General features: G+C 38.1%; 1 long non-coding RNA gene across 1 annotated transcript; it reads left to right on the top strand.

Moving 5' to 3' along the window:
• The first annotated feature begins 6152 nt into the window (after positions 1–6152).
• LOC137478972 (uncharacterized) lies at positions 6153–9074 on the top strand. The gene is made up of 3 exons (XR_011001914.1): positions 6153–6988; positions 7022–8425; positions 8888–9074. It is a non-coding gene; the product is annotated as an uncharacterized lncRNA (long non-coding RNA).
• The last annotated feature ends 367 nt before the right edge of the window (positions 9075–9441 follow it).

Raw genomic sequence — 9441 nt, 5'->3', positions numbered from 1 at the left:
CAATGCAGTTTTAGGGCTTCCAGTTCTATGGCCATCCCTTTGGTTTCAATGAATCTACATGCAAGCTGTTGTGGTTTGGGCACAGAAGGTTTTGAGATATTTGCATTCACACATACACAACCACATTTTTCCTTCAGGTGTCTGGACAAAATTTCATCTGTTTCCGAAGCTCTTTGGTGTCATGGACTGTAGAATACATCTTGGAGCCAGATGCTGTTCTTGACTGCTAGACTTTATAGTCAGATTGTGTTGTTAAAGATGCTTTTTAATTGACTTGGTATTTATCCCACACACAGCATATAATCCAACTGTTGTTTGTATCCTGGTATACCTTGAGGTGCCCACAGAGATAAAAGCTTGTTTAATACCCAACATGCTGGAAACTTGTATTATAAAAAAGTCCTTCTTGCCCTGAAGAGTTTTATAATTTTCAACTAATGTGATGTGAAAAACAGGAGGAAGGAAAATGGATAGCACGGAGAGTGAAATGAGTTGCCCAAGTTCTGTCAGCTGGTTTCCAGCTTGTAATCCAGTCCCTGAGCAATGAATCACACTGCCTACCAAAGGCCAATTTGTGAAGGAATGAGCTCCTACTGGGAAGCAACAGGCTAGTACATGTCTATTGAGTTCCCTGCCAGATCCTCTGTGTCTTGGCTCAGTGCTGTGCCTTACTGCTCAGCACATTGTCCAAAAATGTTCACAGCATAGCTCAGAGGTAGCAACAGACTTGGAAAAAGCCACAGATGACCCTTTTCTGTGTGTGTGTATTCTGGATGCATGCATAAAACTCCTCAGGATGGCAGAATATTATTACAAACAGTTACAACTACATTTGATTAATGTCTTGTCTCAAAATACACTTTGAAAAAAAGCCTCAGGTCTTAAAATGACAGACATGTAGTGCTAATCAAAATGATGCATATTTTTAGGATACAAGAATTCTGGGCTAACAGTGCACAGTCTAGAAGTGCTTGCTTTTTCTTGTAATCAAAGATATACATTTACTTCTGCAATCTTAGCATCCAACTTCCTGAGCACATTCGGCTCCCACTGGGGTTGCTCAGACATGGTCAGATATTACTGAAGATCAGATGGCTTCTTCTTTTGAATTGAGAAAATTTTGAGATTTTCTCACTTCCAAGTTCTGTGTCTTTTGAGCTTTTGTGATGCTTAATAGAGATTCCTTTTAAAAGATTTATTCTTGTTAAGTTTGCTTTCTTTTCCATTATAAATCCTTCATTGCATATACTACTGTTGTTTTTTTTCTTTAGTGAAAACATCAAAAATGTGTTTATGCCAAATGCTCTGAAATTGTGAATCCTGTGTTCTGTGGACTGTAGGATGTGCTGCTCTGTTGTCTTTTACATTTGTCCCCTGAAAATTTTATTTAAAAATAGCCAGAGAGAAACAGATGACAGCCTAACAAAAGGTTCACACTGTACTGTACTGTGTCCCCTCCTCCCTCCCTGAGCCCCTTGTTCTAGCAAAACTCTTTTGCTTTCTCCTTTGATTTGCATCAATCTACCTTCAGAATTTTTCAAACATTGCAGTGCATTAAACACTACAGCAGATGGTGCTTTTTGACGATGCCTTTCTACATGAAGCAACATTTTGTAGTGTATGCTGCATTATCAAAAAATCAAACATGTAATTATGCAAATATGTATGCCTTTATAATAATCAAGTTTTATTGTAAATGGTTGATGCACATCAATTTGATCCTGTAGTGCTGCTTTAAGTGCAGTTTAAGTGGCTTTTCAGTGTACCCAGAGGCAACACAAATGCATCTCTGGAATATTAATAAAATTCTGAATCTTTGAGACACCAACTGCTACAGCATTGCTTATACTGATTGAAACTACATGCTAATCCTTTCCTTTATTTTAAAAAAGTCCCCTTTGTTATTTAAAACACTGATATTAGTGTGATATAAAGGGCCATTTTATTTTAAATTGTATTGTAATGTAGTTTTTAAAATAATGTCTAATCATACTATATTCAGATTCTACAATATAAATTTGATGAGACCAGAATCCAGTCATTTTACAGCCATGAAAACAGAGGCGTATGTTAATTTGTCCGGTTCTTCTGATTCCGTAAATTTATTAAGGAAATATCTGGTTTTAGTTTTTAATTCTGAAGGCTTCCAAGGAACTGATTCCTGAATGCTCACTCAGAGATGGTTTTACTTGTGAAATTTAATAAGCTAGATGCTTGCAGGAAAAAAAATCAGCAAGGATTTTGACATCTATAATGAAGTGTAAACTTTATTACTGATCTGGTCCTGCTTTTTATACATTGGTTAACTTGGTTGGTCTAATGACAGCCATCTCTCTGAATGCACACATACACATTCTGCTGTGTTTGAATCAGCAGACAGGCTGGGGATATAGATAAACCAAGACTGTAAATTATGTTTTGCTTGCTTATTCCTGCTGTTCTGAAAGCAGGGCACGAAAGGAACAGATTGCATTGTTCACAGGGAGAAGGCAGTAGCTATACCATGTCCCCCTTACCAGTTCCAATAGGTTGGATGTTTATTTTTTGGGTTTGCTATAAACAGAGGCTTTGTTAACCTGAAGGCAGATTGAGAAGGCAAAGAAATGAATATGCTTCCATCTTTGTGCTTCCTGGACTTTGCTCAAAACTAATTTCCTGTAAACTTAATGAAGCTTTATAGGTTGCGCTTTCGCTCTGTAAAATTTTTGCCTTCTTTTCGGATCTCTCTTTCCAATTTACCTTCCTCACCATCTCTCTGCCCTGCTATTTTTGTTTCATGCAGTTGGTTATTGTCTCTCTGCCCTTTGTCCTTCCTCTACCTCTTTCAATGGTATTTTTTGGTAATTTTTTGTGCTTGTTACCCCTCTTCCTTTTTTCCCCTCACAGATTTTACCTCCTCTGTCAACCTTCTGCTCCTCAGGTTTTTTCCAAATGTTTTCTGAATTTCTCCATTTGGTTCCCTAGCCCTTCCACAAATGTGTATTTCCTAGCTCCCATTCTGCTTTCTACATTTCCCTTCCTGGTTTTACTCTGTCTGATTTCTGTGTTTATCTTTTTTATGTTGTCCCTGCTTTTCTCAATTCAGATTGGTTCAAAATATTGCAGGAAAGCTGCTCTTGAGAAATTTCATCCAGATTGCTTGAAGAGCAGCTGCTGTTCTGGCACTTCCAACACTGAATCAAACCTGAGCCCAGGGGGTAGGAGGTTCTTAAAGGATCGAAGTGCAGCTTCAGAATCCTACCCAAAATACTGGCAAACAGAACATGAATATAAACCCACAGCCAAGAGCAGCTGAAACCTCTTCCCACAGTTTTAACATGATCTGGTATTTTAAGGGTGGTGTTTGGTTTTGGTTTGGTTTTTTCCTTCTTCTGAAATAAGGATTTTTTTTCTCTCCTTATTTAGCATTCTTGAGACTCCAAAGCAGGGAAGGGACATCATGCATCTTGTGAAGGCCCTAGGGCCCCTAAAATGTGCAGTACATTTTTGCTGCTTTGCTTAATATATAAACTCATTTAAATACTAAGTTTTGAAAAGCTACCACAAGAAAGTTCTGAGTCAATAAACTTTCTGCTCTTACTGAGACTGCAGGTTACTTAAAGTAATCAGAGATGCCGGAAAGCAACGGAAAGATTTTTCTGAACTGAAAAAAGCTCTTCAGGAACTTCAAATTAATAGAAACATTTTTGTAAAATCATGAAATAAAAATATATAAAGAAAAAAATTCTTAAAGTAAATGGCTCCTGCCTTCAGGATTTGTGAATAAATTCTTGTGTATGCAAACATGAAAGTAAAGTTTATTAGTGAAAAAATTAAAATTGCTGACTTCCCATTTTTTTCAACCGTGAACACTGAACTTGGTTTCTTTTTGATACTATATTTTGTCTCATTATCTTAAATTACATTCATGGTAAAGTTACTTGCTTTTTAAAAAGTACCCCTTTAAATATAAATTCTGTATGTCAGTGTATGTAGCACTGAAACAGAGAAGCTGGCTGAGTTAACTTATTTTATTATTCACAGAAGAAGCCACACAGATTCCTGAAGTTCAGAGAGCAAATGGTTTTTATCAGTTTCATACATCTGTTTGTATGTGAGAAATCTATAAATACTATTACCTTTTGGTTGCATTTAGTATTCAAAAACCAAATGATACCCTGTTCTGCTTCTGATTTTTATTTCAGTTGCATGGCATTTCAAGCTTAATTTAAACACAATTATAATGAAGTCTATGTCTAATGCCTTGATTTCATTTGTAAAACCACACACTTTGGTAGGTTTTTTCTTACTAGTTATATGTCAGGAATGCTTAGACATACTTTACCTGCATTTTATGTGGGGCAAAGCCTTGAATAAAAGTTTATAGTATTTGAATGTTTTTTTGCACAAAAAATTGCAAAAAATTGCAGGAAATCTGAAAAAAAAATTCTTAATAGGGTAAGGCCTGATATGTAGACTTTAAAAGTATGAAATGATAGGCAATGTTCTGTCTTCAAAGAAAACATTGAAAGTCATGGTCAATTAATACAGTAATAATGATAATAATACAGAAATAATGATAATAATAATAATAAACAATAAATGTTTGTTTTTCCAGGCTGCATCAGTCATGTAACAGTGAATAAACTGTGAATAAAACACAGCTCAGTAATTGCCTGGTGTTTTGTTCTATATATGCAAACATCTGATTACTGGTGTGGTTATAGCAATCTGGTAGAAATCCCCATGCAAGCACAGAAACTTGGTCCAGGCACAAGGGATTTCACTTCTAGCTGATATGTAATGTATAGGCTGTCCATATCTCTTCATTTACTTTATCCTCTATTCTGACTACTCTGGTCAGTATTAGACTGCAATTAAATCTTAGTTAAAGATCTTGAAAAGAGTGTGAACAAAGTTTTCATGTGCTTTGGCAGAGACAAACCCCATAAAAGGCTTCAGCTGCTTAGCAGCCACCTCCCAGTGCTTTGCTCAGTGGAAAGGAAGCTCATCACTTTGCAGTGAGGGTATCTGGTACCTCCCCAGCAAATACTCCTCAATGCTTCAGTTGCTGAATTCCTCACAAGACCTTCAAATGAGCACCCATTCTCATAATAATTGCTTCTGGTTGGTTGAAGTGCTTTAACTCTGGCCATTTATGATTCTGTTTACTCTTTTGAGGATAATTTATCTGAATTCAAACCCTAAGATGTGTCAGTGCAGATGTTTTTAAGAGAAGGTGGCTGCCTTAATGGCTGCATTGAAAATAAATGTATTATTATAATATTTTTTAGAGGAGAAAAGGTAAAGAGTGACACTGTTTATGTTTTTTTTTTTTTAATGATCCTACTAAATCCCACTCTGCCGTTTCACTCTTCTTTTAAATTTCTTCACAGAGAAATGTAAGTGTTAAATTTAACAGAGAATAAAACCAAGAAAAATACTCTTTTTCCATGGAGAAACTGAAGTGGAGGAATATATTATTTTGTACTGATTAGTTTCATTCTAATTTTTTTTATATATTGCTTACAGGTGCAGTGAAAAGTATTTTTCTCAGTAAAACACTCTATGGAATCATGGATAAAACCACATTTTCCTCAACCAGCTTCTGCCAGGGGAAGCCCAGGTGCCCTCCTTGCAGCACAGTGTAAAGGTTTGGAGCCCTGGTGTTGCGCCAGATGTGAAAGCTGTCCCTGCAAGGCAGACACAGGCTGAGCATGTCTCTTCTCAATTGCAGAGGCTCCAGCTTGGCTCAGCCACCTGCAGCCTGGGCAGAAGGATTTCTCCTTTTCCCAGGCTTCAGAAGAGAGTTAGCAGCCATCAGGTGGCGTGACAAAGGTGATGGCACTCTGGATTGGAAAAAAGGCACAAAGAAACCTTTTGTGAACACTTACATTATGTTGTTGGACTTTTCCCTCCTTTCCACATGAGGAGGTAATAGAGGACTGTGTCTTTTTTTGGGTTTGTGGGAGCAGTTGCAGCCACTCCACACACCTCAACTTATAAGGAAATGAGTAAATAAAAGTTATAGGAACTAGTGAAATAATCCTGAAATAACATCTGCTCCAGGCTGTGTTCAAGAATAGGTAGGCTTAGTAGGATATTAATTCTGCAATTTTCTTGTAGGAGTGAACTTTTGAGACCCATAAAGTTCTGCTGCGAGTCCTCTGGAACTTGCCATGACGTGCTGCCCACATAAACAAAACTAGCAGCTGTTTTCCTTTAACTGCGATTAGGACAATGTTTCTTGAGAATTGTTTAATTAAATAGTATTTCTAAAGGAAATCCTTGAAACCCAACTTTCCCCCAAGTGTATCCCAGAAATGCCAGCTGCCTGGTGGCCTGTGCTTGGCTAGTGGTGTAACCGAGGCACGGTCACTCCATTCACAGATGGATGTCTCTGCAGTGGGGAGCCTGGCTATGAGGGACGGGTCTGTCTCACTTTTGGTGGAAAGCATCAAAAATACGACTTCTCAATATATCTCTGAAAGTACTGAAATTTCTTGTTGAACAGAATTCATGTTTTCAGACTAGTCCTGTGTTTTAAGTCTGTATTTTTTTCTGAACCTAAAATTCAGATGAAATTTCTAAACTTGTTTGTTGCTGTGTTCTTAAAAAAATATGGGTTGAATTTCAGGGACATTTCCACTGCTACTTTGTTCAAGAAGGATTTATGCTCCTGAGAAGTCATCTTAAACAAATTCTTTGGCAGACTCTCACGTTGCATCTTTGAGTTTTAACTTTGAAATTGGCAGGAGAGGGTTTTTTGTCCTGTTTCCAAGCAGAATGAGACCTGTGTGTCTGAGCTGATTTTCTTTGCTCCTCTTTTTCAGTGCCTTCTGTCAAATAATTGCTGAGCCAGTTGATCAATTTCAATCAAGTGGGACAGAAGAAGAGAGCTGTGAGACATGAAGTTTCAGAAGAAAACAGGTTTTTCGGTATGTCCAAGGGTCCTGGAAGAGTGCTTTTGCCAGGGAAAGTGATCACAACGCCAGGAGCTGGCTCAGCAGTCATCCCCATGACTTTGCACCAGCCCCAGCAGAGGCTGTTACCTGCCCCAGTGGAGGGGTTCATGAGAGATCCTTTGGGAACTGGCACCTGAAGGGCATGGGAGGCCCCTCTGCCACCAATGGCACAGTGAGGCCTTTGTCAGGGGATTTACAGTGGGATATTGCTCAGGAGCAACTTGTTACCTTGTGCTCGGGTCTCTGCCATGTAATATACTTTACACGAGGCCCAAAGAACACACCTGTCTTGGGGTAGCTAGGTTAGCCAGAACTGACAATTAGATATTAAATAATTAAATTGTTTTAGCTATTAATTGTAAGTGAATGTTGTTTTTAATTGCACTTTAATAATGCCATGCCCTTTGTAACCAAAATTAATGTTTTCTGTCTCTCTGTTTTTGAAGTACATGTCAGTTTAATTAAACTATTAATGGTAGACAGATTTTAAGTACTTTATATTCTTCATTAAATTGTATCTGCTCAACAAGCATAAACAGGAAAATAGACTCAGAAGCAGATTCATGTTCTGCCTGATAAATCATTCATCATCAGATAAGATGATGAGGCATGCTTGTTTTTTGTAGGCTCACAATGAGAAACAAATCCACTTTTGTATTGTAATATTTATTGAGTTCATAGAAAAATAAACAAGACTGTTCACTTTTCATATCAGCAACAGGCCTGAAAGCTGCTGTTTGCATTTATGACTGGTCAGTCAAGCAGTATCTTGATGCTCTAAGGGTCAGTCTTAGTTCATTTTGACTAGAGTGCTTGTTAGCAGAGCATTTCTCTGGCCTAAGATATATAGTTCTTTCAGGGCCATTCAACTGCAGTAACGATGAATATTTCTACTGTTCCCGCTGTGTCACCCAATTGTGTGCAGAAAGAATTAAAATAGATTTTGATTTGGCAGAAATGATATAGTTATAATGCAAATGTTGACTAAGTCTCAATCCTTGTAGGACTGCAGGAAGGTTGATGGAAACAGTTTTTTGAAGATTGTGAAAGAAAAATTATGGCAAGGTCATTTCTTCTCTATTGGTAAAGTCTGCAAATCCTAGGGGGCTGTTAATGGGGTAACAGGCAGAAATTAAGAAACACTGCAGCAACTGCTTCTGATAAATTCTTGTGCATATTATACAGGCAGACAAAGATGTAACTGGTTATAATAGAGACAACAAACGTCCTTCCTTTGTGTGGCAGATCAATCAATAGCCAGGCATGTGATCTTGTTCACTATTATGTTAGTAATGAAACCTTCTTGTGATGTGACAACTGTGGAATAACATTTGGTCACAAAGCTGGTGTTAACAAGCACAACTGGCACTCTGGTAATTAGACTGATTCCTGGTCTACTTTCACAGATTGTCGATAAATGCAGTAAACAACAGTCTGCTTTCTCTCAGAAGAAGTTATATGAAGTTGTCATCCATTTGACGGTATGTACCGTATTCATCTTCTATCGGATTCTGCCAAGGTGGGGATGTGCATGTATTTCACTATAAAATAATGTTTCACAATAGAAACTTTGTGGGCATTGTTAAGCAATCAACTACTTAACATCAACCTTTTTTTTTTGTCTAGGGAAGAAGGCTAATTTCTCAGTTACAGGTAGGCAGTTAGATGGAGATGTTCTTCCTCAAATTTTCAACGTTCTTCCCTCTGATCCAGCGGTGTCTGCTGTGGACAGCCATTTATATTGTTTAAGGGTAAACTGAAATCTTAAAAACCATAGATTACTCGATTTAAAGGCCAAGAATATAGATCATATACAATTGTAGTATAATTTCTTACATTAAACAAAATAACTACGTTCAGCCATGGATGTGCTAGCAAACTTTTCCATCAACAGTTTAGGGTTGCTACATCAAAACTCATTTGCCATGTTGCTCTTTTCACAGACCTGCAGTAGTGGAAATCTGAACTGTAGTTGGGTGTTTTCACCCTCATGGCAGAGTAAGAAGGAGTGAGAGCTCCTTACCTAGGCCCTGTACCTTCTCCAAGCCCACAGCCTGGCTCTGCACATAGGAGAATGTGTGAATGTTGTAACTCTGTCTCCTCCACTTCAAAGCAGAAGAATTGAATCAACTGAGGTATGTCTGGGGAGCTTTTCAGTTTATTTTGCATTGGCTAAGTGGCAACGCTTGAGCTGGAGGCACTGTAAAACAGCAAGGGTTTCTATGCTTGCTCTTCTTTCATAAGGTGCATTCAGAAACTGGAGACAGTGCGTAGGGGGTGATGACTAGTGGCAATGCCATGGCATGTCTGGGCGCTGGTGCTACATGGCACTTTGCTCAGATCTGCTAAGTCCAGCTCCATCCTGATTTCAAGGGTCCTTACTGGGTCTCTTCATGGCCATTATCAGTTGTTGCCAGATTGTAATTCCCTTTGTAATTGATGAAAAGCAGTGGGAAGGAGTGTTTTACAGTAGGTATCTAGTTTTATGCAGGTTTAA

Source organism: Anomalospiza imberbis, chromosome 9, assembly GCF_031753505.1.
Source record: "Anomalospiza imberbis isolate Cuckoo-Finch-1a 21T00152 chromosome 9, ASM3175350v1, whole genome shotgun sequence".
Taxonomy (NCBI): domain Eukaryota; kingdom Metazoa; phylum Chordata; class Aves; order Passeriformes; family Viduidae; genus Anomalospiza; species Anomalospiza imberbis.
Note: the sequence above shows the minus strand (reverse complement) of the source record. Positions and strands in the feature narration are given on the sequence as shown.